Here is a 24,520-nt window from a genome sequence, read left to right on the forward strand (position 1 = left end):
TTTGACAGCACCGTGCCCGGTATATGATTTCTAGGATATTAGATGGATGAGAGACTATAGGTACATGGTAACTAAGGACAAACAAGTCCAATAGATTGGATTCTCCTATATCGTTTAGGGATTACGACGTAATGGCCTAGTACGTCTGTAGTCAATGAGTCGAGTGAATTATTATAGAGATAATAATTCACTGAGCCAGAAGGAGTTTTGACAGGTATGACTCACGGCCAGCTCGATATTAGGCCTAGAGGGTCACAGACATATGTTTGGCATTACGATGAGTAGAGGTTCGGATATGAGATATTCGTCGGAGCCCCTATTAAATAAGCCCTTGAGTTATTGGATCCTATGGATAAGATCTAATAAGAGCTCATGAGAGATTATTAGATAGAGACCTACTAATCTAATAGGCTTGGGTAGTTGAATGGAGATTCAATATCCAATAGGGCTGGATCTATTAGGGTTAAGTTGACAAGGGACCTCTATAAATAGGAGAGAACTAGTGATTCATAGGCTAAAGCTTTTTGGTTGCCTCTCCTATTCTCCTCTCCCTCTCCACCTCAAAGCAGGCCTAGAGTTTTGAGGAGCATCATCGTAGCCCTGTTGTGTGGATCACCGCTAAAGAGGAGGGCGCTTGACCTCCTTTACCCTCTTCTAGAGATCTGCAAGGATTCAGGGATATACGATCTCCCTAGGTAACACAATCTATTCCGTACGTAGTTTTAAGTTTCATGATTTTTGCACACCATTCTTCGCACGACGACAAACACAACTTTTGGAATTTGGGGATTTTATTCTTTTGTTCTTCTGCTCCACATATGATGTCGCCCCTAAGATTTCCCAACACTCCCTAGGTATTACAAGCTATCTTATACGCAGTTTCATGGAGTTTTGCACACTAATCTTTGCACGATGACAAACACATATTTGGGAATTTGGGGATTTTATTTTTTCTGTTCTTCTGCTGCGCATGTGATGTCGCCCCCAATATTTTCCAACAGTAGGCAAGATATCGAAGCACGATATATGTGAGCCTCTACGGACTCGACCAACTCGACCTAGATCGGGAATTGATTTCTACCTATAACGACGGAAGGCCACATATCAATCTAATTGTCTCACATTTACTGACTTAATATTATCGAGAGAGGGGATTTTGATTTGGTCTCCTAATATGACATGTCCCATACATATATATTTAACATATATCTACATCACTTGTAAATATATATATATTTAGTAGGTGTATAGGCAATTACACATCACATGAGTAATCATACCAGATAATCATGGACCACAACCTAATATAATTAGGCTTGAGCCAGTGGGCTCAATCACTCACATCACTATCTATGTGTTCATTGGTGCATCTCCATGCCCTATGATCGTCCTCGTCGGTTTTGTCGGCATGTCGGTACATCTACATGTGTCACGATCATTCGTTTCGACCTCGTGAGTTCTATGGCTTCCACGCTCCCATTGTGCCTCCTTATTTAATTACAACTTAATCATAAGCACGAGACTCGATAATAAATGAGAAATAAATTGGAGGCTCGTAGGCCCTAATAATAATAATAATTACATCACATGTATACACACATCATATGGTCCATGATCATTCGTCCACATCACACATCACATATACATATCACCATGTAGGACTACTAGATAATAATAATTAATTAAACTATTTAATTAATTATGTTATAATATTTTTGGAACCCTACCATAGGGTGCCCCATATGACAAGTAGTCTCTTATATGGCTAGGAAATCTTAGTCACTAAGGACTCCCTTGTGGTGAGGAATCCTAGGCTATAGTACTGCCTTATATGGCTAGGAAACCTAGCCACCAACGAGTCCCTTGTAGCCAGGAAACCTTGGCTATAGGGCAGCCTTGGGCAGCTAGGAAAATTGGCCGCCTGCTTGCCCCATGCGGCCAGGAAATCCTGGTCGCTATGGGTGCCCCTTGTAGCCAGGAAACCTAGCTACAGGGGCTGCCATGCAGCAGGTTGAGAGCACCCTTGTTGCTCTCGACCCTACTGCTTTTGGCCGGGCTGAGAGCAACAAATTGTGCTCTCGACCAAGGTTGCAAGCAGCCTTCAGCCAGGGTAGCAATAATTGCTACCCTTTCTTCCTATTTTTATGTTAACAAATTTGACATCAAAAGCTCTCTCTAAAACACCTCTTAACAATAAGAAAATATACAACATAGATTTAAAAATTATGACAAAAAATCACAGCAATCGTGCAAAAATAATTCTACGTGATTCAACACAACACACGTAGTTTAAAAGTCAATCTTTACATGAGCAACCTAGCTCTAATACTACTATTGAAAAATCTTGTGGTGACATCGTATACACAATAGAAGAATAGAAACAAAAACATAAATTTTCCATAGGAAAAAGGTTTCTTATCATTGTATAAAGATTGGTGCGTAAAAACCTATGAAACCAAAAAAACTATGCTTACATAGGAGATTGTGTTACCTAGGGAGATCGTATATCCCTGAATTCCTAAAGATCTATAGGAGAGGATGAAGGAGGTCAATTGTTCTCCTCTATAGTGGTGATCCACATGGTAGAAGCTATGAAGACGCTCCTCAAATTGCTACACAATCCTCCTCGCAACGTGCACCATGCAATCAAGAAGGGGCTACCCCTTCTTGTTGTCCACACACCCCAAATAGGGGCTATAGGTTAAGAAGGAGAATAGAAGGTGGCATCCAAAAAGAACTTAGCTTATGACCCTTTGATTCCCTCCTATTTATAGAGGCCCCCTATTAACTTAACTCTAATAGATCCTGTCCTATTGGATATTGGATCTCTATCCAATTATCTAAGCCTATTAGATTAGTGAGTCTTTACCTAATAATCTCATATTAGCTCTTATTGGATCTCATCTACAGGATCTAATAATTCAGGGGCTTAATGGATATCCAATAAGATAAGAGCTTTGATGGATATCTCATATCCAAACCTCTACTCATCGCAACACTTACCATATGCGTGTGACTCTCTAGGCCCAATATCGAGCTGGCTGTGAGTCATTCCTATTAGAACTTCTTTTGGCTTAGTGAATTATTATCTCCATAATAATTCATTTAACTCATCGACTATGGATGTACTAGGCCACTACGCCGTAGTCCCCAAACGATATAAGAGAATCCAATCCTTTAAACCTATCTATCCTTAGTTATCATGTACCTATGGTCCCTCATCCATCTAATATCCTAGGGACCGTAAACCGAGCATAGTGCTATCAAGCTTATATAGTTTCTCCTCGAGCCTTACTCTAATCGGGTTCTCCCGGAGAACTTTTTCTCTCTCAATCCAAATGACCATGGCCAAAGATTTGTCTAAGCAAGAATGTATGAGATATTCCTCTCATAATATTGAGAGCGAATAATCCTCTATCGATACTCAATAGGCCTCATAAGTTTGGCTATCACTCCTGATGATTGATTGTACTAGATCTAGAACTTCAAAACCTATAAGTCCAATATCAAAGAATGAAGTATTCATACAAGATATCCTTGGTGTCTCAAGTCTAAGGATCAGGTACACCACTAGGATGACGAAATCGCTGTCTGACAATGAAATATCATCAACAAACCAGTATTCCGTAAGTGGATTAATCAATAAACTCATTCTCCAATGAGCATTTGCACTATAGCCCTAATATCCCCACACGAGCATATATGAGACCAGCCACCTTCATCATATGGACGGGTATATAACATACCAGTCTATCCGGTTATCTCGATGTCCCTCTCGAGTACCTATGACCAAGATTATTTAAAGTATGTGTTTAAAGGTGAATCGATCTCATTATCGTGATCTCATCATGATTCGATTCCCATTACACAGATTCATGGACATCACAATATATTTATACATCAAGCAATATAAAGTGAAAAAATATTACAATAATAATAAGCAAAGAGAGTGCATATCATATCATACGTGTCATCACTCACACGTGATTGGCTTGTAGGGCATCTATAACTAATACTATCGACACTCAATATCCCTTGTAAGGTTGGTTGCTACTCTCGATGATCGATTGTATTGGATCTAAAACTTCTAGGCCTATAAGTCCAGTATTAAAGAGTGGAGTACTCATATAGGATATCATTAGTATCTCAAATCTAAGGATCAGATATACCATTATGACGACGAAATCACTATATGACAATAAGACATCATCAATCATCCAGCATTCCGTAAGTGAATCAATCAATAAACTCATTCTCCAATGAGCACCTGCATTATACCCCTAATGTCCCTACACGAGCAGCTATGAGACTAGCCGCCTCCATCATATGGACGAGTATATAGTATACTTGTTTGTCTGGTTATCTTAATGTCTCTCTCGAGTAACCTATGATCATGATTATTTAGGGTATATATTTAAAGGCGAATCGGTCTCATTATCATTATTTCATAACGATATGATTCCTATTGTACAAATCAATAGACAATACAATATATATATACAATAAGTAATATAAAGTAAGAAAAATATTAAATAAATAATAAGTAAAAAGAGTATGTATCATATCACACATGTTATTACTCAAGTGATTAGCTTACAAGACACTTATAACTAGCAGATCTCATGTTTTAGCTTAGGAGGTGTAGTTCTTAGGAAGAAAACATTTAACTTATTAACATTAACCCTAAGATTGTCAAGGAAGCAAATTTATCAAGCACTGAAAGTATAGCAAAATATAATTTTTTATTCACCTAAAAGGAGATTAAGACATTGTTCGCAAACATCAGGTGTAAGGTGCGAGATCTTGACCCCTTTTATGTTAAAGGAACTAGCTTGTTGGAAGTTGTAAGATCCAATAGGATAGATGAGAGAACTTATTATACGATGATATAAAGATCTCGGATAGGGGGTCACCCTGTCTAGTGCCCCCTATGGGGAACCAATTAGAAGTGTTGTCATTAATTAAACATATAAAAGAAGCATTCATCTCACATATAAAGGTGGTGGGGAAGTTCATAAGGTCCACCACCTTGAGGATAACATCGCACAAGAGGTTATTGAAAGCTTTCTCAATGTCTAATTTTAAAATGATAACAAGTGAGAGTCCCTCAGTATAAGTCATCTAGTGGATCAATTTATTGGCGATTAGGATATTATGGATAAAACAACGAAGAATGAAAGCTAATTGGTTGGATATGCTAATTAAGGTAAGGGTGTATTCTATTAGCCAAGACTTTAGAAAGGAATTTATATGGGACATTACATAAGGCTATGGATATGATAAACTTTGAATTTTTCAAGACTATCCCCGAGGATGAAGACAATGAATGTTCTACCCCAATTGAAAGTTAAGGATTTGGACTCAAAGAGGCGGTTGAAAATGTCAATGATGTTGCCACTAAGGGAGTCCTGGTAGGTTCGGAAGAATTCAATGTTGAAGCCATCTAAGTCAAGGCTTTTGCCCATTTGCCTATTACATTTATAAGAGGGAGAGGGAGGTATTGATGTAGCGTCAAAGAGCTGTGGAAGAGGAGGAATGGTTTCCCAAGACCCCTAGAAGTTAGGGCCTGCACTGGTCCAAAAGGCAATGTACCAAGGTAAGAAGTTGGAGAGGATGTCATAGTGTTCGGAGACAATGTCCCTATTATCTAGCTTTATGAAATTAATACAGTTCCTTTTTGTTTCTAAGGGTGGCCACTCTATGGAAGAAAGCAGTGTTGCCATTCCTCTTAGTATTATAGTTGATTTTAGCTCGTGGCTCACTTAACGTGAAGCTATTTGTTTAAGATAGATAGCTTATTATGAAGGCATATGAGTTTTGTATGCTCAACAGTGGTGAAAGAAGTATTAGAGTCTCTAATCTCAAGGGCAATGATTTACTAGTCGGTCTCAATAATGGTCTTCTCCAAATTGTGATCGTGGTTACATTGCCAGTGAGAGAGCAAATGACCAGTGTAAGAAAACTTAAGAGTGAAGGTCATTCGAGGGGCCATCCTTAGAGTTCGTACGAGTGAGTTATCATTATTACTAACATCTTGATAGTTAGTCTAAAAAGATTCAAACCTAAAAATCTTGATTCTATACTTAGATTCTTATCCGACTTGAAGGAAATGATAAAAAAAGAGGAATAATCCGATACCGCACGAGCAAAATGGTAAATAATAATTTTATTATAGAGAAAAAACCAAAATGGACTATTGAGGATCTATCAAGCCCGAGTAGAACCCCTAAAAGAATCAAATCAGTTATAGCTCCATGTAAAACGATTACCAAAAAATCAAGATCAATAAGACCAGTATTAAGGATAAAGTTATGAAAATCCACAACCGACTTCGAAAGATGAAATATCTACCTCCCAATTTGTCATTAAAATCTCCATAAGCAATCTAATGAATGCTAATCGAGCTAACATTGAAAAAGAGATTCCATAAAAAGTAACGAACAGTGAGTGAGACAAGTGCTATCATAAACACTAAAGGAGCTAAAGGACTATTAAGTCAAGTAAAAACCCTAAAGGAACCAAATTGATTATTGCTCTATGTAAAATGATTATAGAAAAATCAAGATCAATAAGACCAGTATTAAAGATAAAGTCATAAAAATCCATAACCAACTTCGAAAGATGAAATGATTTATGTCCCAATTTATCGTTGACAAAAAGAATTACATTAAAATCTTTACAAACAATCTAACAAATACTAATCGAGCTAACATTAAAAAAAAAAGATTGTATAAAGAGTGATAAATAATGAGATAAGTGCTAGCATAAACCATAGAAAAGAGGGAATGAAAGATATATGAGGCTTTAATAATAAAATTGACGCATCGAAAAGATTTACTCACTACACTACAATAGCCTTTATCGAATTGTTCATCCAAGCCACCAATGTCCCGTCTAATAATTTGGTAATCGTAATGTACTCACCAGTCCAATGACATCTAAGCCGCTAAAGGAAGCAGGCACTGTGATCCACACTAAGATAGTTTCAAATAGAGAAGTAATGTCCGAGCTATGTATCTTGAGGAGGCTGAAAAATCACTCATGAGTCTCTCTTTTGACACGCCCCTACAGTTACAATAGAGGATGATCATTCCAAAAGGGAGGCAGGCTGCTACGCCATCTAAGACTGCTTGATGGCAGAGTCGAGGAAGATACACCATTTTTAACCCTTCCAGGACTAGAATTGCTTATTGGGAAATGCGAGTGCAAGATTAAGGTTTCGGCCTCCTGTCCTTTGAACTAGAATCGCTTCAAACATGTGCGCTTCTTGGAGAGTTTGATGCTGTTTCATCCATTGGTGTTAAGTTATTCATTGTTTTTCTTCTCTGTTATACTTATGTATATACTTGCTTAATTTCTCCGTAATTTGTTCTATGACCATATATATTCCTATAAATCAAGGTCGTTATGTCATGCAATTGGACCATAAGTAATTAGGCGCAGGATCAAACCCGGCCAAAGAGGAGTTTGGAAATAGTTTTCAACCAGCAGTTGTCGCGCCTCTTTTATAACATCACAAGCTGCAACATTGCTCCAAGCGCGAAGATTGCCAACTCTTATCCACATCCCTCCTCTTATGCAGCTTAAGTCTTGGTTCTATTTCTTTTCTACCGATGTGGGACTGAACCACCTACAATCTCAAATCTCTGCCAACTAATCTCAACTCTCCCAATTTTCTCAGTGCCACGTGTGCACAGGTGAGCGATGTGGCCCACCTCACATCAAAACTCTTAAACAATAGAAGGGGAGGTAACCTTACCCCAAACTGCAGACAAGGTTAAAACAAGGGCGAATTAATGAGAAAAACTCCTAACTTTACAAATTTTTTATATAACGCTCCAACTCTAAAATATTTTTACAGAATATTTTTTATAAATAATTATTTTACCCCTAGTTTTCATCGGACTTGCCCCTATGTGTGTGGAAGCGAGGATAGCTCATGTGCCTCCTCTTTTCTTGCATGAGAGCCATGGGTGAACATAATAATAATCGACAAGGTAGAATGGTGTGGCTCTATGTGGGGTAGTCAAGGTCAGATTAGGATTTGTGGGTAGCGACGATGAAGGTTGTGTGCGACAGGCTCTTGCATGAAAGCTATGTGTGATAGGCCTTTGCACGATGGTCGAGTGGTGATTCTCATGCATCATTCTTCGTTCTTCGTTGTGCGATGAGCGCAGGCTAGGTGTGTAAGGTCAAGGCTCATAGGGTCAATGGAGATAACAACAACCCTTGTGTGAGGATTACTAGAGGCGATAATAGAGCAATATGATCTTTTTATATAGTCAAGGTTATTATATAAGAATTTTTTAAAGCTAAAACACTATGTAAAAAATTCTTAAAATTAGAGGATTTTTTTATTTATTCTTAAAATAATACCCAGTAAAATTATAATTCCAAAGTCGACTAATTTAGCATATATATATATATATACATATATATATATATATACATATACATATATATATATATATACATATACATATATATATATATATATATATAATTCCATCGCTATATATCTGAGGCAAACCCGGGAAACGGGGCCTGGTATTATTCCGGAGCCCAAAGCTGGGAGGTAGCAGCAGCAACAGACACGCACACAGTGGAGATTTGCTTCCCATTTGAAACAGTTCCCCCCAAAATCATTCATTTTAAAGTGATATATCTTTCTCATTTCCTGTTTCTGTAAACCGCAACTCAAACAATTGCTGCTTGTTGGACTCCACAGAAGAAGCTTTGCTCAAGATCAATTTGACAGCTTCATTCGTCTCAGGGAAATATATGCCAGGAATCGGTAAGCAAACACCATGGCGTTCAGAGTTGCGACTTCCTCAACACCACTGCCGAGTTGGGTGACATGTAAAGATGGTGGTAAATGGCCATACTGCACCTTCAGTAGGAGTCTGTAGGTATGGAAGTTGAAGGATACATAGCGGAGCCATGAAATGAATGCAGGAACTCTCTGCAAGATTGTTAGCAGCAGCTTATTAATAGCAATGGAATTGCATTTTGAATGTAATAGAAATAATCCCTGTTATATTTCAAGAACTTTCTCTTCATGTGGTAGTGAACAAACAATGGAATTGCATTCATTTCTGCTAGATTTAGAGGATAAGCCATACTAAAGAAACATGTTTCGTCCTCAAGAATTATTATGGATCTGGATCCCAAGATCTGTAAATTGTCAGTGAAACACATTTAATTTTCTAGCCTGTTAATTTGAGATTCTTATATGCAACATGTGAATTACTTTTTCTGATCAATCCTTTGAAATAATTAAAGAGCTTTGCTTTTAGTATTTGTGAAGTTACATGGAGTAATGCCTCTTGATCTCACTATTCGGATCAATATTTCAGAATTGCCTAAAAACCCTTGCTTGTGGTATTTGTCAAGTTACAGAGCCTAAGACCTCTTGATCTCACTATGATGATAAAAGAAACATGAATTACCAATGTGTATCATCGAAGAATTCTTTTCCTCTAATTATGATTGGATGATATGATCATGTGGTTTACAGCATAGCTATCAATTCCCTGCAAAACTGGCATGGCACAGCTTATCTGCACACCTAATACCTCTTAATCTCACTGCAATGATTAAAAAAAGAAAAATCAATTTGTATCAAAGAAGAATCTTTTTCCACTCATTATGATTGGATGATATGATTATGTAGCCTACTGCATAGTATCAATTCCCTGCGAATATGGCAGGGCGGTGCTTACCTAATGCCTCTTGATCTTGCTATGATAATGAAAGAAACAAGAATTATTAATGTGTATCAAAGAAGAATTCTTTTCCTCCTCTATGATCATGTGCCTAATTTTTAGTTATCAGTTCCCTGCAAAAATGGCATGACAGTGCTTACCTTCACTGATCTCACTATGATCATAAAATAAACTAGAATTATCAATGTTTATCAGAAATTTTTTTTCCTCTAGTGCAACCCACCACATATCATTTCCCTGCAAAATGGCATGGCAGTGCTTACCTAATACCTCTCACTATGATCATGAAATAAACAAGAACTATCAATGTTTGTCAGAATAATTTTTTTTCCTCCTCTTGTTATGATTGGATGATATGATCCTGTACCCTAATGCATAGTTATATGTTCTCTGCAAAAATGGTGCGGCACTGCTTACCTGCACAAAGAATCCACCAGCCAACATAAAGGTCATCACCGTCACTAAAGCTAGAGTGGTTGCCTTCTTGATGTCCATCAGTGAAGCACCAATTAGCAACCCTAACCCCAGCCAATTTTATCTAGTTTCAAGTCTCTTTGAACAGAAAACCGACACATAGAAGAACACAAAGTCTAATTCTTACACATACCTGAGCAGCAATGATACATAGAAACACAATAAGCATGCTGAAAAAGAAGTGTTTGATACTTTGCCTTAGCCCTGCCATGAAATAGACGATCAACAGAAATATTATAGGTAGGATGAGATTGAGCAGCAAATCGCTTGTTGTTGTGGCCGTGAAATATGCACTTAGCTTGTACATGTCAACCAATCTTTCCTTGTTCAACATAGCTCTTTCTTGTGGAAATGTGAAGACTGCTGTGAAAACAGGGAAGAAGCCCTAGAAGACAGATATGAAGAACAGCAAGCCAGCCTGCAGTATTCCATTTCGAACAGCAATCCAGCCTGCAGTATTCCATTTCGAACAGTAAAGCGCCATTTTCACTTGAATAAGCCCTTCCTTTTCTAATTTCATGCAAACATTATTGTTGATCTCCTGAATTTTCTTGATCATAATGCTAAAATGATTTTTTTGTCTGACCTTCCCCTTTGTCTCAGAAACACATGAATTGTGATCCATGTAAATAGTAGGAGCCAGAACAGGTAAATATGTAAGTTGTGCAAGAAATTTGGGAGTAGCATATTTACATACAAGTTTTAGAGATCAACGAAACTTGAAAGTCATTAATTAAGATAGAAATCAAATCTGTCAAAGCTCAAACAAGAAAACATGAAATGCAGATATCAACTGGAGGACTGGTTATATTTGTGGTCCTGTTACCCAAATCACAGATGCTTATGTAGTGTACACTGCTATGTGTGAACCTATAACATAGTACTATGAGCTGTACCATTTTAGATACAAGAAACTTGGGAGTTAATAATATGATTTCAGTCAAATCTATGAAAACTCAAAAAAGCAGCTGAGAAACATAAAATGTCAATTTGGGAACTGGTAGTAAAGGCTATGGTTCTGTTAACCAAATCAGATATGAAAATGAAATATGCACTGCAATGTGAACTGCTGGATGACGGATGCTGAAAGCTATGATTCTGTCTCACCAAACAACAGATGAACACATATATGAAATCTTATTTATGTAACGTTAAATAAATGGAAATCCTGCATAAATGATACAACATTTGAAGTGAGTTCTCTTACCTGATCCTCTAAACCTCTTGGTGTGGCACTGCTTGAGTGCCACCAGAGTAAACCAAGTACCACTGCAGTGGCAAGAACCTGTGTGATTCTCATCTAACTCAAATAATCATGTCTTCTCTCTTTGAATCCTCTCCGAAACAGAATGGAGTATTGCTGGCACCAGCTTGGTCCCCAATCTCTTTTTTGTGATGACAATGTGGCTTTCAGATCTTCACTTACTGGAACTGGCTCCAGAAGTGTTTTCTGTTGCTTGTCGGCAGCTATAAACTCGCAGGCCTCGACCAGGTACTGTTTCATTATATGTTGCATTGGTCAGTAATTTAGAGGTTCCATTTTGCTGAGAGACTACCAGAACAAGCAAAACCATACTGCCTCCATCAGCTAATCTTTCTTTATTTTTCTTTACTTATGGGCAATGTATCAGAATCATATATAGTTGGACTATTTCTTTGTTAATCATCCATTCAATCTGCATAAGTATCAAAGGGAGCACGAAGTTGGATGTAGGAAAGCTGCACTTGTTCTTGGAATCACATCCTTTTTTAGGACAAAAGGAGAAGCTTGACCTTGCGACCATCTTCTGGAGATGGCTTGCCATTTCTTGTGTTGCTCCCCAAATCTTCTGACTGCACTTTCTTCTCCAGTTCTGATGGTATTGTGGTATCACTTATGTTGCCATTTGCAAGATCCAGCAGGAATTCTGCTGGGTTCATTGCAATGAGAGGAGAACATCCGATAGATGAGAAGTAATCCATAGCTTCAGATGCTTTTCCATAGTACAGCAAACTACCCTTTCCAAGAAGGATCAGTTTATCAGCAAACAGTCTGGTAGATGGTAGATGAATTGTAGTCACCACAGTTTTGCCAGTCTGCAAGGTTTCAAGAGAGACAAATTCATCAGTTCCATCAGTGTACTGTAACATAATTTGCACACACATTTACAGCATAAAGGAAACATGGTTTCTTGTGTTTCTTGAGCCTCAATTGAGCAGGCCAGAAACCTCTCTGATTCATTTAAGCTACTATGATAAATTTGGTTATGCAGGTCTTGTTTTCTATTCGGAAGGTCTAATAGACTGACTGTCAATTATGCTTAGGAGCAATGGCCAGTCAAAAACAAATTCCACTGCCTGCAAAATTGAAGACTGTCGATTTATGACAGTAGCTATTCACTATAAAAGGTTCAAAGAACAGAGAACCAACTTAAATTTTACTGATTTGCTCAAATTCAGTGATACAGCATGTAACCAAAATAATCATAATTGATACCTTGGCTATAGTGTGCAGAAGTTGCACTATTCTTAGGGCTGTCGTTGAATCAAGGCCAGAGGTGGGCTCATCAAGAAACAGCAAAGAAGGGTTTATTATGATCTCATTTCCAATGCACACCCTTTTCCTCTCACCACCTGAAACTCCTCTCACAAAGCTCCCTCCAATAATAGTATCTTGGCACCTGTTATCAAAATGGGGAGCAAGATCAGATCTCATTAGTCATTCTACTGCGGAGTTTTTTGCTAATGTGAGGCAAAAGTTTCGAAAGCCAAAGATTGAAAAGCTACATTTCAAGCCCCAGCTCATGGATCGCACTCCGGGCCCTCTCTTCCTTCTGTTGTCTCGTCATCGTTCTTGGATGTCGAAGAAGAGCTGCATATGTTACTGTTTCCTCTTTACAGTAAGATGTGTGAATAGAACATCGTCCTGCGTCACGAATCCGATCCTGAAAATTCACCAATCATCTTCTCATAGGATTAATTTCAATCTGCATTTTCATAGTTATCTAGGTTATCATGATCTAGTAGTTATAGGGTGATTTCAATAACTACCTCAATCATCATCTAGTAATTATAGGGTGGTTTCAATAACTACCTCAATCATGATCTAGTAGTTATAGGGTAGTTATCACTAGGTCCTATAAATAGGACCATAGTTCATGAAGCAAGGTATATAGAGAGTGTCTGCATTTGGTATCTTGTAAGTATTCTTATCAATCCTCTTGTTTTTAAATACTACATCAGTTTTCTTGGGTCGAAAGGATTCTGTTTACTCGTATCGTAGTATTCTGTTTTTTTCTTGCTTCTCTATCCCCAACATTTGTGGTATCAGAGCCTAGTTTCAATCTGGGCATTATGGCTTTCAATGGTAATTCCATGTCTCAACCCTTTATTCCCATCTTTTCGGGCAAATGCTATGAATTTTGGAGTATCAAGATAAAGACTCTATTTAAGTCTCAAGATCTTTGGGACTTAATAGAGAATGGATATGCGGATCCAGATTGTTGAATCTCGTATTTTGATGATGAAACCACTTGATATATGTTTATGTTTTAATTTACGTTTTGAGTGATGCAAGATGCTTCGATCATGATGAGACAATTAAAGCAGGAAAAATCATGTTGTGCTGGAAGAACATGTCAGAAGATTAGACATCGGGTCGGTGGATCGGTCGACGTATCGACAGAAGGCTTCGGGCCGTGGACTCGGGCATCGGGCCAAGAAGAGCGGGTATTGTGCCAAGGATATCGGAGTTGCGGAGTCAACTGACCGATTGGGCAATAGGCCGCAAGAGAGGACGATTCGCCGAAGAATCAGACGAAGCGTCGAGGGACCAATGACATGCCGGACAACTTGGTTAATTGCTTAGGATTAATTGTCTCGATCGAAGTTTTGTTTTACATGTGCAGGATTAACTACGATAGAAGTAAGACATGCAGCAGGAGTTGCGCCGGAGTCAAGACTATGATCACGTTGGGAGTTCGAGAGTTCAACGGAAGTTCGGACGGTCATCGGAGGTTCTATGGGAACAAATCCGAGAAGTCCAAGAGCTTGCCAAAGAAGCTCGTCGGAACTCGCTAACTGGATCATCGTAAGTTCAGGAGTTTGCCGGAAGTCCGCAGGAGCATCACCGAAGGTTCATCGGATGATCGATGGAAGTTCGCCGGAAGCTCACCGAAAAAAGTGATTAACGCACTGGAGCAAGTTGCAGTAAATGTCTTAAGAAATGTTGTAGTTAGCATGTAGATTAAGTTAGGAATGGGAGGTGATTCCATTAACTTAATCTGGGGGCAATTGGGCCCTTGACAGACCCAAATTGGGCTGAATGGATCAACCCATTAGGACTAGAATTCCTGCCAGGCGGTGGCACCGCTAGGGTCGACGGTGGCACCGCCTAGGAGATGGTCTCCCAAAAAAGCTGGGCGGTGTAACCGCTTAGGTCAGGCGGTGGCATCGCTTGGGCTCTACGTGACTGGGCGGTGCAACCGCCCAGGTCAGGTAGTGGCACTGCCTGGGCTCAGTCTCCAAGCGAGACTGGAAGGTGCAACCACCCCTGACAGGCGGTGGAACCGCCTGAGCTCAGTCTCCGAGCTCTGCCAGGCGGTGTAACCGCCCCTATCAGGCGTTGGCATCGTCCAGAGGCTTAGTCTCCGAGCTACCATGCGATTGTACCGCCCCAGTCAGGAAGTGGTACCGCTAGGACCCCGGAAATCCGGGATATGACATTTTTGAGCTCCAAATTCAAACCAGTTTAGAGCCTATAAATACCCCTCCCATCCTTGGGTAAAGCACACAAGCACAGAGAGATTAAAAGAGAGAAAACACTGTTGTAATCTCTAGAATTTTCCTCCTCTAGCTTAAGTGTTAAAATTCTGTTTCAGAGAGGAGAGTGAGTGCTTGTAAGGGTTGTCTCCTAAACCTAGTAAAAGGAGAAGAGGGGTGTAAGAAGGAGGTTGATCTTCGCCTAGTAAAGGAAGATCGTTAGTGGATGCCAGTGGCCTCGACGGAAGAGGAATCAGAGGAGTGGATGTAAGTCACGATTGACCGAACCACTATAAACTCTCGTCTTCTCTAGTTTGCATTTATTCTTGTTGCTTACCTTACTGCAAACCTCCATATATGCTTTACTTCCTCATTACTTTTGCTGCACTCATTTACGAACTCGCTTTCAAGTTAAGTTTCTGAAAATGGTTTTATGTCGGAAACGATTTCATTGTATCAACGTAGTTTTAATCGTCGAAAGTTTTCCGCTACACTAATTCACCCCCCCCACCCATCACCCCCCCCCTTCTCTCTCTTAGTGCTCTTGATCCTAACAATTGGTATCAAAGCCCGGTGTTTCTCATTTCGGATTTACACCCGAGAGAAATAGCTCTTCATGGCTTTCAAGAGGGCTTATCGGTTGTTCGCCCATCGTTGTTTAACGGATTGGACTACACTTATTGGAAAACTCGAATGAGAGTTTTTTTGATTTCTATGAATTTGGATTTATGGAATATTATTGAAAATGATTTTCAACTTCCCTCTAAACCGATGAATGAATGGTTGGATTTGGAGAAGAAGTATTTTTCTTTAAATGCAAAGGCTATGAATGCCTTATTTTGTGCTTTGGACAAAAATGAGTTCAATCGGATTTCTACGTGCGAAACGACTTTTGATATTTGGCGAACACTTGAAATCACACACGAGGGAACTAGTAGAGTCAAAGACTCGAAAGTTAACATTTTATTGTATGATTTTGAGCTTTTTCGAATGCAACCATGCGAGACTATAGGCGACATGTATACCCGTTTTACGGATGTCGTCAATAATCCAAGAGTTCTTGGTAAATCATTTTTGAATTTTGATCTCGTAAGCAAGATCTTAAGATCCCTTCCAAAAAAGTGGGATCCTAAAATAACGGCAATACAAGAAACAAAATATTTAAATATTTTTTCACTTGAAGAACTAATTGGTTCGTTGATGATATACGAAATGGTGCACAATGCACATGATGAACATGATGAACAAAATCACCTTTCAAAGAACAGGAAGGATTTGGGACATAGAACATTTGAAGACCACTCGAGCATAAGCTCAAGTGATGGTGAATAAAAACTACTCACTAAGAAATTTAAAAAATTAATAAAACGAGAATTGAAGAACAAAAAGAACGGAACTACTTGCTTTGAATGCAAAAAGAAGAACACACAGTGGGATGAATTGAGCTCCTCCGAAGACGAGGAGAAAATCAAGAAAGGCGAGGTGGCAAACTACGCCTTAACGACATTCAACGATGAGGTAATCAAAACCCCCTTAATTTATTTTGAAATTACATGATGCTTTCAATAATGTATTTTCTTTTTTAGTATAGAATTAATTTTCTTAAAAATTGCATGTTTAAAAAAAATGAAAATACAAAAATTATAATCATGCTAGTAGTTTTGAAAATAATCATGAAAAATACATATTTTATGATATACAAACAAAATGATTTTGATTAAAAATATGAAATCATGCTATATGTGATTAAGAAGTAATGATGTGTATGTATCATGTTGATTTCCATTGTTATTTCTCGATTTTGATTAAATAAAATCATGTTTGAAGAAATGCATAATGATGTAATATTAAACATTTTAGTACGATGATTAATAATTTATGCATGAGATTTTAAGTTATATATAATGATAAGCATGTGTTATTTTCATGAGTGCATTTGAAAAACATATGGTAAAAATGTGCCCGAATGCATGAACTTGTTAAGATTATTTTTTGGACTTTCTTGATTCAATGATCAAATCACTTAATTACCATGATGATTTTACACTATTACATGCCTTAATAACATGTTAGAAATTATGTGTTTTGGATACAAAAATTTTTATGATCATGAGCATGTTTTATCTTCATGATTGAATTTGAAAATCTATAGCAAAACTATGTCCGAATGCATGAAAGTGTTAAATTTCATTTTCGGATTTTCTTGATCCCAACAATTCATTTTTGAGAATCTATTGATCTTGATGGTTTTATGATGAAATTCATTTTTCGATCCTAAATGTTGATACATGTTTTTATTTAACATAAATGAAAAAGCATGCTAACATAAAATCAATAACTTAAAATGAAATACTTAAAAAAGGAAAAATATATTATCAATGAAATCATGAATCTACTTATGTTATGAATTTTGTGAACCATAAAAATGATTTTGGTGATTTGAATTTGAGATGAGTTTTATCAAAATCATGATCTTGATTTCTTGGAATAACATGAGATTTCCCTTGATAATCATCTCCATTATTTAAAAGGAGATTTGTCGAAATGATTCATGGAATTTTCGATTCATGGAATTTTTGATTAATGACTTGATCTTTCATTTGTTTATGAGATAGTTGAAATTTTTATATCTTTGAATTCTTCCCTTCTCCCTTATTTTTGAATTTATGCATGTTATATGTTGAAGATTTGAAACCTAAGAAATGTTGATTTGACAAAATGAATGATGATTTTTCTCTTGAATATAACTTGTGATATGTTTTTTTATGAATCATCATCTTGATTTCTCGATATTTGATACATGAAATTTTATTATGAATCAAGATTTTTTATTTAATCGATCTCCTAAGATTTTCTTTCGATTATTTATGAGGAGGTTTTTCAAAAAGAAATCATGTCTTTTGGTATTCACATGTTTAAATCTTTCATGATATGATCTTTATGCAATTCCTTGTATTCATGAAATGTTTTCTCACCACCCAACTAATTCTTCTTGATATTCTTTATGTGATGATATGAATGCATAAAATATTCATAAATTTGTAATGATGCATGTAATACTTATGATAATGATGTACATGATGTGTATCATGAATGCTTTAAATGATAAATGTTTGATATCATGATCAACATGTTGATAAATGCTTAAAAATTTTAATGCTTGAATATCATGTATGATATGCTCATAATGATGATTGATTTATTTATATCATGCATGAAAAATGAAATGTATAGTTTTGAAAATATGCATATTTTAATTTAAAAATATAATGATAAGATTGATACTTACCTTTGTCGTGATTTAGAAATTGACGCAAAGGGTCTTCCCTTCTTTTTGACATTGACAAAGGGGGAGAAATATCGCTAGCTCATCTTGCAAAATTTAGAAACATGCACTTTACAAAGGAAGCAAATATTTGCTAGCTTACAAATTGCAAGGAAAAGAACTTGACATCTTGAACATCACAAAAATTTGCTATCTTGCATGATGTCAAATTTGCTAGAATTGCTAGCTTGTGATTGATAAGACCCTAAAGTCTTATCATAGGCTCTGATACCAAATAATAAGACCCTAAAGTCTTATCGTGGAAGAAAGGGGAGAAATGGGGATGATAATGATCGCTTCGAGGGGATCGGCCTCAAATGGTAAGACCCTAAAGTCTTATCGTCGAAGAAAGGGAAGAAATGGGGATGCTAATGATCACTTCGAGGGGATCGGCCTCCTTGATCGCTTCGAGGGGATCGGCCCTCCTTGATCATTTCAAGGGGATCGGCCTCCTAGGGTTTGTCCAAAGACATAATAGTATTTTTCATAGATTACTGAAAAGAAGCAATTACATCCCTATTTATAGAGTTCCACCCAGAGTCCATTAGGACTTGAACTCTAATAATAAATAAATATTAAATAAACCTCTACTTGACTCTAACTGAACCAAACTGATTCAATAAACAACTAGACTAAACAGACTCAATAAACATTATTCAAAAGCTCAGAAAAAGGGTCCTAACAGTTTCTCCCTCTTCAAATCAGCCTTGTCCTCAAGGCTAGCAGCATCAATCTCGGGGAGCTTCTCTTTCAACACTTTAGCCATAGACTATCTGCAACGCATCACAACCCGTTGATCAAGTAAGTATGGTCTCCACTTTTTGAGAGTGTAAGCAACAGGTCGATCTTTCAGTGTAGTAATTGTTGCATGAAACTTCTGGCCCTGTATAATCAATTTTATCTTTGAACCTTTGCTATCACAAGTGAAAATCTGTCCATCAATGATCTTTACTTCGAATATGTCATAGTCTTCAATGTGGTGGGCCAATCGGTCAACAGTGTCACTATCCATAGAATTGTTAGTGCTACCAGTATCAATCAAAACTATAATAGGCTGATGCTCTAGAGTTCCGACAATTTCCATAGTTTGCGGGTTAGAGTAGTCAGCTAATATATGCATTGTATGTACGTTAGGTTCAACGTCTTCATTAGAATTTGTACCTTCATGATCGGAGTCCAACTCTTCTGCTTTCGGTTCCTCTCCAATTGGCTCAATCATCATATGTTGCCCTTGTTTACATCGGTGCTCCATACTCCACTTTTCATCATAGTACAAACCCTTTGCTGATCTTTCCTTAAGTTCTTCTTGGGTTAGTCTTCGGGTGTCAAGGCTTTGGTTGGGAATAGATAGGGTTGGTGGCTTACTGATCATCTGGTTATTGCCACTTCTATTTCCATGATTTTCCCTATTGATTTTTTTCTCATTTAGATGTGCGAATGAGATCGTAGCTATCATAGTGTGAGGTTGACGAGCCTTAACTTCACACCGGATCTCTGGAATAAGACCTTCAATAAATGTATCCAGAAGTTATCGTTCCGACTAATCTCTAGCTTGATTTGATAATCTTTCAAACATACTCTGATATTCCAACACTGTAGAAGTCTGACAAATTTTTGAGAGCTGTCCATCCCTCTTCATATATGAATAGATTGTGTCACAATCTTGGGGCCCTTTTCTAGTATTTTCAGATCTGTGCAATGTAGAACTTGAGCTCCCACCTTGTTGAAATTTACTAAGGCTCCCTAGTAAGTCCTTTTTGAAATCATTAAGTACTTCTTGTAACCGGTTCTCAATTCTAATTTCCAATGCTTCCATTTGTGCTTTTACTGAGTTATCGGTGGCCATTTCGTAAGACTGCAAATCTGTAATCTCAACTCCTATTTTTGGTGTTGGTCAAGGGCATCAATCACTGTCCTATTCGGTGCTGCTATTGTGACGTAGTCGGTGGCAACACTATGAGAATGAAGGGTTGCTGCAAGGATGCAGGGATGTAGCTGCGGTCGCCGCATGGGAAGCAGCGATGCTTGTTGCGGTCGCTGCGTAGAGGGATCGTTGTTGCTGAGGGCTTGGAGGCAGCGATGGTGGTGCGGCTAAGGTAGCATCACCAAGGGCTCACCGCTGTGATGGCGCGGATGGAAGGCACCGTTGCTCTGTTTCTGTCACACTGCGGAAGGAGGCGCTGGTGAGAGGCAACGATGCTTGTTGCAGTCGCTGCGTGGAGGGATCACTGCTGCTAAGGGCTGGGAGGCAGCGATGGTGATGTGGTTGGGGGCAGCGCTGGCAAGGACTCACCGCTACGGTGGCTGCGATGAAGGAAGAGTTGCTACCCTGTGTTTTTGTCACTGTGTGAGATGAGAGCGCCGAGGCTGAAAGGTGACAGTTGTGACTACTGTGACCCAAGGAAGCAATCGCCGAGCAGCCGGGTTGAGGCTGCGGTGATGCCAACCAACAACTGTAGCAGCGGAGGCAGAACAAGAGGGAGGTGGCGTTGAAGCGAAGGCTGCGGTGGCTGGCAGCAGCAGTCGTGGCAGGCTGGGCGGCGAGCGGCGTCGTCGCTGGCTGGGCAGCAGTGGCGACGGTGGTGGCAACCGGTGTTCGCAGTAGCAAGAGGATTGCCCTGTTTCTCGGTCATAAGGGGGCAGAGCAAGGGGGAGCGGCAGCGGTCGTTCTCGCCCGAGCCAGGGGGAGCGGCGGCTGGGAGGCGAGCAGCGGTCGCCGCACGGTGGCTCGTAGTGGTGGTGGGTCGGCTGGAAGGCGACGGCGCTCGAGGCGTGGCTGCGATCGACGAGGGGCTGCGGCAACAGAGGAAGCTCTGTTTCTGCAACCACTGTAAGGAGGGGCTGCGGCAACTGGCGGTTACGGCTGCGGTGCCGGCGGTCCTTCTCGCTCAAGCGAGATGGGGACGCAAGGAGAAGAAGTCGCTGGTCGGATGATCGAGCGGCGGCGATGCGGCTGGGAAAAGTGGTGGTGACGCGGCTGGGAACAAGGGCAATACGTGAGTTGCCCTGTTTCGGTCGCCGCGAGGAGGGCGACAATCGGCGGCTGCGGCTGCGACCCAAGGGAAGGCGGGCGGCGGTGGTGGCGCGGCTGGGAGCAGCGTCACCAACGATCGCCGAGGAGGAGAGGTCGAGCGGCTGCGCTACGACGCAAGGGGAGGCGGGCGGCGGCAGTAGGGCTAGGATGGACGCTGGTAACGTTGTCTCCTGGCCGGGGAACAGCGGCGGCGGTGGTCGCCGGCCGAGAAGCGGGGAGATGGTGGGCGCTGGCCGGAGAGCAGCAGCGGCGGGTGGGCTGGCCGGAAGCAGGGGACGCAGGGATGGCTGCGGCTTCTTCTTCCTCTTTTTTGATAGCTTCGTTGCAGCGAGAACGTCAAGGATTGCTGCTCTGATACCAAATGATAAGACCCTAAAGTCTTATCGTAAGCTCTGATACCAAATGATAATACCCTAATAATAATGGTAAGACTCAGTCTTATCGTCGAAAAAAGGGAAGAAATGGGGATGATAATGATTACTTCAAGGGGATCGACCTCCTTGATCGCTTCGAGGGGATCGACCTCCTAGGGTTTGTAAAAGAAGCAATTACATCCCTATTTATAGAGTTCCACCCAAAGTCCATCATGACTTGAACTCTAATAATAAATAAATATTAAATAAACCTCTACTTGATTCTAACTGAACCAAACTGACTCAATAAACAACTGGACTAAACAGACTCAATAAATATTATTCAAAAGCTTAGAAAAAGGATCCTAACAGTGATCTAAAGAGAAGCAAAAAGTTACTATCTCAAAAGAAGCAAATTGCATAATTCAAAAAGAAAGCAAAAATTCCACTTCTCAAAAGAGAAGAAATTGCTATCTTGAACATCACCGAGAATTGCTAGCTTGAAATCTCAAGAAAATGCAAAAATGTGCTATCATGCCTATCTCAAGAAAAGTAAATATGCCAACTTGCATATCTTTGAATGTGCTATCTTGTATGTTGTAAAACTTGCATATCTAGAACTTGATAGCTTGAATGTTCTAAGCATAATGTAACACTTGCTAAATTTTCTAGCTTCAAAACTGCATGATGATAAAACTTGATATTATGTTTTTCATGCAATAAGTTGAATTAATATCACAAACACAAGAATAGTTATACTTCTCCTTTTTGTTTATGACAAAGGGGGAGAAGTATGTTGATGGCATGACATGTTATGCATAAATATATGATGACATGTTACTTGGATTTTTGAATCCAAGAGTTTATATCAATATGACATATTGATAGGGGGAGTTTGTTTAAACTATGGGAGTTAAGGTTAACTCCGTCATGAAGTAGTTGTCATCATCAAAAAGGGGGAGATTGTTGAATCTCGTATTTTGATGATGAAACCACTTGATATATGTTTATGTTTTAATCTACGTTTTGAGTGACGCAGGATGCTTCGATCAGGATGAGACAATTAAAGTAGGAAAAATCATGTTGTGCTAGAGGAACATGTCAGAAGATTGGACATCGGGCCGGTGGATCGGTCGACGTATCGACAGAAGGCTTCGGGCCGTGGACTCGGGCATCGGGCTAAGAAGAGCGGGTATTGTGCCAAGGATATCGGAGTTGCGGCAACTGGCCGATTGGGCAATAGGCCGCAGGAGAGGACGATGCGCCGAAGAATCGGACGAAGCGTCGAGGGACCAATGACATGCCGGACAACTTGGTTAATTGCTTAGGATTAATTGTCTCGATCGAAGTTTTATTTTACATATGCAGGATTAACTATGATGGAAGTAAGACATGCAACAAGAGTTACGCCGGAGTCAAGACTATGATCACGTTGGGAGTTCGAGAGTTCGACGGAAGTCCGGACGGTCATCGGAGGTTCTGCGGGAACAAATCCGAGAAGTCCAGGAGCTTGCCAAAGAAGCTCGTCGGAACTCGCCAAGTGGATTGTCGCAAGTCCAGGAGTTTGCCGGAAGTCCTCAGGAGCATCATGTTGAATCTCGGATTTTGATGATATAATCAATTGGTGGGTTAATTGATCTAATCCATATTATTGAGTTAAGTGTGCAGGATTAACTACGATAACCAGAAAACATAAAGCAAGGATACCGGAGTCGAGCTCGATGGACGTTTAAGAGACCGAAGAATCATCGGAGATGCTGCCGGAACCAATCGAGAAGAAATCGGGAACGTGTCGGAAGTTCGTCGAAGAAATCGTCGGAGGCTCGCGGAGATCACCGAGAAGGCTCGGCTACTCGTTAAAGTCATTACAAAGATTGGGAGCTTGCAGGGAGTCCGTCGGAAGAAGTTCGTCGGAAAGCTCGCCGGAACAAGACTCGACGTTCGCGGTTAAAAAAAAAAAACTTGCTTAGGATGTTTTTTTTGTGTTATGTAGTTCACCTGTAATTAGGATTAGGATTAAGAGATAATCATATATCCTGGTTAGGGGCCAACTGGGCCCAAAGTCAGATTTGGTTTGGGCTAAAATTAAGCCAAACCAATGAATCGGAGAGCCAGGTGGTGGCACCGCCTGGCTGGGCGGTGACACCTCCTTGGCTGGGCGGTTGCACCGTCCAGCACCCGAGCGCTGGGCGGTGCCACCGCCTGGCTGGGCGGTGGCACCTCCACCATCGGGAACCCTAAGAGAATTTAAATTTTGGAGCCCAAATTTGAATCCTCTTGAGGCCTATAAATACCCCTCAAATCTCAGCTGAGATAACAACTTTTGAGAAGCATTTTGATTGAGAGAAAAGTCTTAGAAAGTCTTAGCAAGTCTTGTTTTCAATTTGCTAGAGAGTTCTCCTCCTTCTTTCTTATTGAAAATTTGTAAGAGGTTGAGCTGCTTGTAAAAGGTTGTAAGAGGGGTGTTTACCCTTCCATTTCAAGAGATTTGCTAGTGGAAGGTGGGAGCCTCATCGAAGAGGGGCATCGCAAGTGGAGTAGGTCATTTGACTGAACCACTCTAAAAATCGGCGTAATCTCTGGTTTGTATTTTATTATTGTCATTTACATTACTGCAAATCTTCTTACTGCTTTAGTTCCTTATTACCCTTGCTGCGCAACTTTAAGAATACGCTTTCAAGTTAAACTTTTCAAGTTCCGTTCTTATCGTACGAAAGATTTTGTTAAAATCGAAGTTTTAATCCGCTGCACTAATTCACCCCCCCCCCCCCCCCCCCCCCTCTTAGTGCCGCTCCGATCCTAACAAGTGGTATCAGAGCGAGGTTATCTCTCATATTTGGTTTAATACCCAAGAGAGATGGCTTACTCC

General features: G+C 39.7%; 2 pseudogenes; both read right to left on the reverse strand.

The window, feature by feature from the left end:
* Positions 1-7,410: 7,410 nt before the first annotated feature.
* On the reverse strand, positions 7,411-7,547 carry LOC135630082 (U4 spliceosomal RNA; annotated as a pseudogene).
* Positions 7,548-8,746: 1,199 nt separating this feature from the next.
* Positions 8,747-14,809, reverse strand: LOC135629225 (ABC transporter G family member 22-like; annotated as a pseudogene).
* Positions 14,810-24,520: the final 9,711 nt, after the last annotated feature.

This window comes from Musa acuminata, chromosome BXJ3-1 (assembly GCF_036884655.1).
Source record: "Musa acuminata AAA Group cultivar baxijiao chromosome BXJ3-1, Cavendish_Baxijiao_AAA, whole genome shotgun sequence".
Classification (NCBI taxonomy): domain Eukaryota; kingdom Viridiplantae; phylum Streptophyta; class Magnoliopsida; order Zingiberales; family Musaceae; genus Musa; species Musa acuminata.